Raw genomic sequence first — 6000 nt, forward strand, 5'->3', positions numbered from 1 at the left:
CAAGGACTTGTACTTGCAAAGCCAAATTAAAAAAGTGAAAATTAGTTTTAAAAAAGCTCCTACAGTATTGTAGATATTAGTTGTGGTGTAATGAAGCCATACTTGCATAAAAGAATATGTTCAAAGCTGCATGAATGCAAAAATCCAGAGTAAAAGTCTCAAAACAAAAAAATCTCAATCTGTATTTATACGAGGAAATTCTTTTACAGAAAAACACTTCATAGCTAACCTGTAACCACAGCATGGCACACAATTTTCTTGCAAATATAAATAGGTTGTTATATGACGAACTTGTAACAAGTTTTTTCTGTTTTTGATCTATGATTTTAATCATTACAGCGCTCTGTTTAAGACCGGTGCAAACAAATATGATGAAGGGCACAGCATGATGCCCTGCGTGTTGGAATCCTGCTGTTACAGTAAAGAAAGAAAACCACATTCACACATGAAGAATACAGTATGGAGACCAATGACTTTGTGGCAACTCCATTTATCTTTAAAGCTAACCAACAACAGAGAAAAACAAGAAGGAAGAAAATCTGATAAGCATATTTGGTGATGTTGATTAGGTATGAAGGAGAGGATCAATAGTTTGGTAAAAGACAAAATAAATGAAGGAAAGAGATCAGAAAAGGACATTTCGAGGCTAATTCTAGAAAAATATTTGGATGGCTGATCCAAACTGATTGAAGATGACAGTATGGATGAAGAGTAATGCTTTGGGTAAATAACATGAGGACTGATGAAGACAGGCAAACTCTAAATTTCCATTTTCCACATGAAAGCAGTCTATTCATTAGAGCATCAACACCACCAGCCAATGGTAGGTATGACCACTTCAGAGTGAATATAAACAGAGAAATACAGACAGGATGTGGGAGCAATAACAAAGATAGCCTCAGTTTCCATTGCCGACGTGAAACATTTGTGGATGCCTGTAGGAACTGCACTATAGCTACGCACTTTTGAAAAGGACAAATTCAGCTTTGAGTAAATTGAAAACATGTTCCCATAAAACAGAGAAATTTGGCAGTCAAGTAGTTATATTTTTTGTCCCTCTAAATTGCGGCTCAGAGGGAAGGTGGTCTGTGGTATAGAATAGAGAGACAGGATGAGAGGATTAATCCTTTTCCATATTTAAAATACAAACATTTCCAATAGCAATACAACAATGATATGACTTCAAATACTCTAAAATCCTATATTTCTCTATGTGAAAATCATCCTTTCTAGCCTTTTTTGCTATATGTTCTCAATGGACACACTTTGTAATACAATCATGTATTTTAACAAGACAAATATTCATGTTTTTTTGTATATTTTTATGATTAAATTGTAAAAAAAAATACATTTTTAACATCAAATAATAATAATAACTATAATAGTAATAGTAATAATTATAATAATATACATGATTTATAGCAAAAAGTCTTTAACATTCTGTGATGTAGCTAATACAATTTCCCAATATCGTTTCTGGTGCCTGTTATTGAACCTCATGAACATTCAGTGACACATTATGTGTTTGTGAATGAAACACGTTTCATAAGTTATTCAACTTAATACATAAAAAAAAGTTCATTGTACCATTTTTTGGGTTTAAACTAGCTTCTAGCACCTTTTATTGCCCATGACTGGACTACTAGCATTAGCTGGTTCGCTTTTAACACAGTTTACTTTTTATACACACTGTAACAGACTAAGATTGGCCGGGTGGGTGTTGGTGTTCTGGACCTGCAGTGTTGTTGGCCCTGGGGCCTGTCCTTCAGCCTGTTGTCGTGGTTCAGACTTATAGGGTTCAGTTATTGGTTGAATGATGAGAATGGTCAGTGTTCAGGGAATTGAGACTTTAGGGAGTGTTCTTTTGTTAAAAGTGTGTTGGTGTAAATTGTACGGTGTTGATCACGACCTTCAGAAACCACGTAATAACGAAACATCACATCTTAGCGCCTCAGTGTGAGAAAACAGTACATTTCCTTGTAACAGATATTTTAACTCTCACTATATTAAATCATGTTGTCTGTGAGATCTTCAGACTCAAAGTTTAGAGATCATTTGACATATAGTCTTTACTAAGCTGTGGTATAGAATAAAGAGACAGCACACATATTGAGCTGCTGGTAGCTTCACAATGAGAGGATTTAATCTTCCTTCATCTTGTCGGTACAGCTCTGCGATGTGTGCCAACTAGTGGGCAGTTATGGAATAGCACTAAACTCAAATTAGTGACAAATAAATGAAGATAAAAGAAAATAAAAAAAATTGTAAGGCTGTCACTTTTTATCCCTTGTGCTATCTTAGATGACCCCACCCTTACATTGACGTGTTCTCCCTACCATGACAAAGGTGGATAAATGTGGAAAGATTTCATGTAATCCATGGACACCAGTGAAGATCACAAATCATTGAAGAAAAAAGGTTCAGAGCACTGTCTTGTGGGTCTAGATGACCCAACTCCCAACGTTAAAGTGCCTAGGATAACACAAGGGTTAACTTAAGACTTTTGTGTACCCTCTTTGTAGTTGTTCACGATATTTGGAACTTTTTCCAAGCCTCTACATGTTTATATTTAAATTGATCTAGATCACAAAAGTAAAAAGGTAACTCGTGCTTGGTTTAAATCTCATTTTTTAGTGTTCACATGAAACTGAATAATTTCTAAATTTAGTTGTCATTCCTCCTCAAACATTTACATTTTAGGCCAATTTGGCCATTTTCCTTTTCATATGTGCCTGTACATATGCTGATATCCTCTGGCAAAAGCTTTTCATCGGTTCTCGAAGAGCGTCTGAGGAGCATTTGGAGTCAGTGCCCTTAAGCTGTGGAAGAAACTGCCGGAGGAAATCAGGTCAACAGACTCTTTGACATCTTGAAAACCTCTCATTTACACCACGTCTCTATTGAAGAAACCTTTTTGCAGTTTTACTTGAGTCATCAAACTCAATGTATCGCTCTTAGGCGTTGCACCTATTAACCGGCAGTTTTTTTATAAACAGCAAATCTGTACTCCTGTAATATTTATAGATAGCAAATGCACCCAAGATAAAGAAACATCAAAGCTTTCTTGATTTTCTGTCAGTTAAATGTATTTAGCTGATTAACGTCTGCCTATTCCTATGCTTACTAGTAAAAGTGATCAAAGAGGCCGTGAAACGTTTTCTAACCTCCCTCTTAAGCAAAAGGCAACCTTCCACACACTTATGCAGGCAAATGTATAAAGCTGGAGAAAACCCCTCAAAATATAAATAAAGAAATCTGCCTAAATCAAACATTGTGTCAGGCTTTGACCACATTTCACTTCAGCAATCAAGTAAAAATCGAAATAATCCAGAAACATCTCTCTGCCCAACATTGCTTCTATTATCGGATTAGTGTTTCAACTCTTTGTTTTGATGAATTTGGACTCCTGATTTTGAAATTGTAAACAGATCACATGAAAGGATACATTGAAGTTTTGTCCCTCCTGCTTTTTATTTCTTTTTTTTACTGCTTTTTTCTCAAGTTTTGTTTGTTAGGACACATGTTTTGAGTTGTTTGGTACTGAAAAGAAATCTGGCCAACAAGCTACTACTGTTTCTGGCCTCCAATGAATTCGTTTTTTCTTTTAGCAATGGATTTTAAAAGAGTATCTATTTCTTTAGTGTCAGTAGTTTAACGTTCAGGATAATTATTTTTAATCATGAAGGGCCAGTTGTTCAAAAAGTTTAATCTGGATCAAAATGATCCGGATTTGGAAATCACATTTTTTCCTATGCAGGATCAAGTCTTACTTTTATGCCGGTTTTTCAAAGCAACATTGGACTGGATCACCGTGATCCAGATACACAGTTTTCAAGATTACCAAATCCAGAATACCTGTGCTCTAAATGGGACAACATATCACAACACGGGCTACCAGCTATGTAAAGAACAGGTAGAAGAGCCAACATGGGGTCACTGTGAGAGTTTGTTATTTTGAGACAAAACACAAAAATAACAAACATCCACTTCCATTCATAATTTCTTTTATGATCCCTCATCTGAGTCACAAAAGATAAAAAAAACAAATATACATTAACAAATACATTGTGGATATTTTGAAAACTTCTTAAACAAAATGGCTAAATTAAGCACTTAAATTGTTTTTTTTTTAATCAGACACTGGGTTTGTTTTGTGTAAAACCTACCGACATGTTTCGGCGGAATGCCTTCCACCTTCGTCAGGGTCGTCATCAGATGGTGGCGTGTGACGTCTTTAAAAACAGCTGATTTTGGCCTTTTCCCAGTCCATGATATGGTTTTCTTGTTTGCAGTGATCCGTTATGGCTGATTTCATGTTTTCTTGAACTGCCTGTTGTCGTCTGGCTCTTGTTAGTATTTTGTTTGTTTCCTTTTCGCATTCTTTTTGATGTTCTGTTTTTCTTGTGATGAAGGAGCGTCCTGTTTCTCCGATGTATGTTTTATTGCAGGTGTGACATGGGATTTCATAAATGACATTGCATTTTTTATTTTGTTCAATCTTATCTTTTGGGTGAACCAGTAGTTGCCTGAGTTTTTTATACGGTTTCACTGGGGTGCTGATGTGATGCTTTTTCATGGCTCTTGGATGCGTTCTGTGATTCCTCTGATGTATGGCAATGTAACCATTCCTTTGTTTTCTGGTTTTTTCCTCAGTTTTTCCTTCTCTACTTCCTTGCATTTCCTCTGCTCCACCTGTGTTTGTCCCTTTTTTATGGCCCATTGAGGATATTGACACCTGGTTAGTGCATTTTTTATGTGTTTCTTCTCCTCCGTTTTGTCCTCCCCGTTCGTTACCAGCTCTGCACGCTCAAACAAGGTTCTTACGACAGATATTTTGTGAGTGGTAGGATGTTCTGAGGTCCATAATAAATATTGGTCTGTGTGAGTTGGTTTCCTGTGTATTTTTATTTTTATGTCTTTGTTTTCCATGTGTCTGATGTTGATGTCCAGGAAGTTGATGGAGTTGTCTTTTTCCTCTTCATGTGTGAATTTGATTTGTCCCGTATCGTCCATCGTGTTCAAATGGTCTGTGATCTCCTGCGTGTGTCCTGCTTTGATCGTTTCCAGAATGTCGTCGACGTAGCGTTTCCACAAGGTTGGACGGCAGTGCTCTGGTGCGGATGTTATTGCTCTCTTTTCCAGGTCCTCCATGAAAAAGCTGCACATTGTGGCTGATAGTGGGTCGCCCATGGGAAAGCCTTCTTTTTGTCTGTAAATTGTGTTGCGGTATTGGAAATACGTGGATGTAGTAATTAACTGGAGGAGTTGTGTAATGTCATTAACTGTAAGGTTTGTGCGTTTCCTTAGTGATTTGTCTGCTGTTAACTGTTCCTGCACTATTTGTAGTGTGGCTTCTACTGGAGTCCTGGTGAATAATGATATTACGTCATGTGAAATGAATATCTCGTTTGCTTCCATCTTTGTGTTTTTGAGTTCTTCTGCCAGCTGTTTTGCATTTTCACAATGGTAATCTGTGTTTCCTAGGAGGGGTTTCAAAATATTTGCGATGAATTTGGATAGGTTGTATGTTACTGATCCCATGCTGTCTATTATGGGCCTTAGTGGTGCTCCAGGTTTGTGTATTTTTGGAGTGCCATAGATCCGGGGGATGATGCTGGCTGTTGGTATGAGATGGTTATAGGTTTGTTTGTCTATTTTCTTTTCCTCCTGTAACTGTTTGAGTACAGTCTTGAGTTTTCTCTTCTTTGCTTCTGTGGGGTCTCTTTTCAGGACCTCATAGGTGTTCCGGTCTTGAAGCATCTCATTCATTTGTTTTTCATATTGTTCTGTGTCCATGATGACTGTGGTTCTGCCTTTGTCTGCTGGTAGTATTGTGATTTCTCTATTGTTTTTCAGATTGTGGATGGCTGCCATTTCTTCTTTGGTTATGTTACTAGGTGGTAGTTTTGCGGTTTTGAGAATGCCTGCTATTTCATTGCGTAGTGCTGCTTTTTCTCCTGGGTCCTGTATTTTTTCACATGCTAATTCGGTGGCTACGAT

The 6000-nt window shown here is 37.1% G+C and overlaps 1 long non-coding RNA gene across 2 annotated transcripts in view; it reads right to left on the bottom strand.

The window, feature by feature from the left end:
• Positions 1–4256, bottom strand: part of LOC144995338 (uncharacterized) — a 28650-nt gene extending 24394 nt beyond the window's left edge. Inside the window, exon 1 of one of the 2 annotated variants that reach the window (XR_013658900.1) lies at positions 4167–4256. This is a non-coding gene — a long non-coding RNA (uncharacterized LOC144995338). The remainder of the gene's footprint in view (positions 1–4166) is intronic. The other variant, XR_013658901.1, reaches the window with a different exon arrangement.
• Positions 4257–6000: the final 1744 nt, after the last annotated feature.

Source organism: Oryzias latipes, chromosome 11 (assembly GCF_053564925.1).
Source record: "Oryzias latipes strain Hd-rR chromosome 11, Olatipes_Hd-rR_3.1".
Lineage (NCBI taxonomy): Eukaryota > Metazoa > Chordata > Actinopteri > Beloniformes > Adrianichthyidae > Oryzias > Oryzias latipes.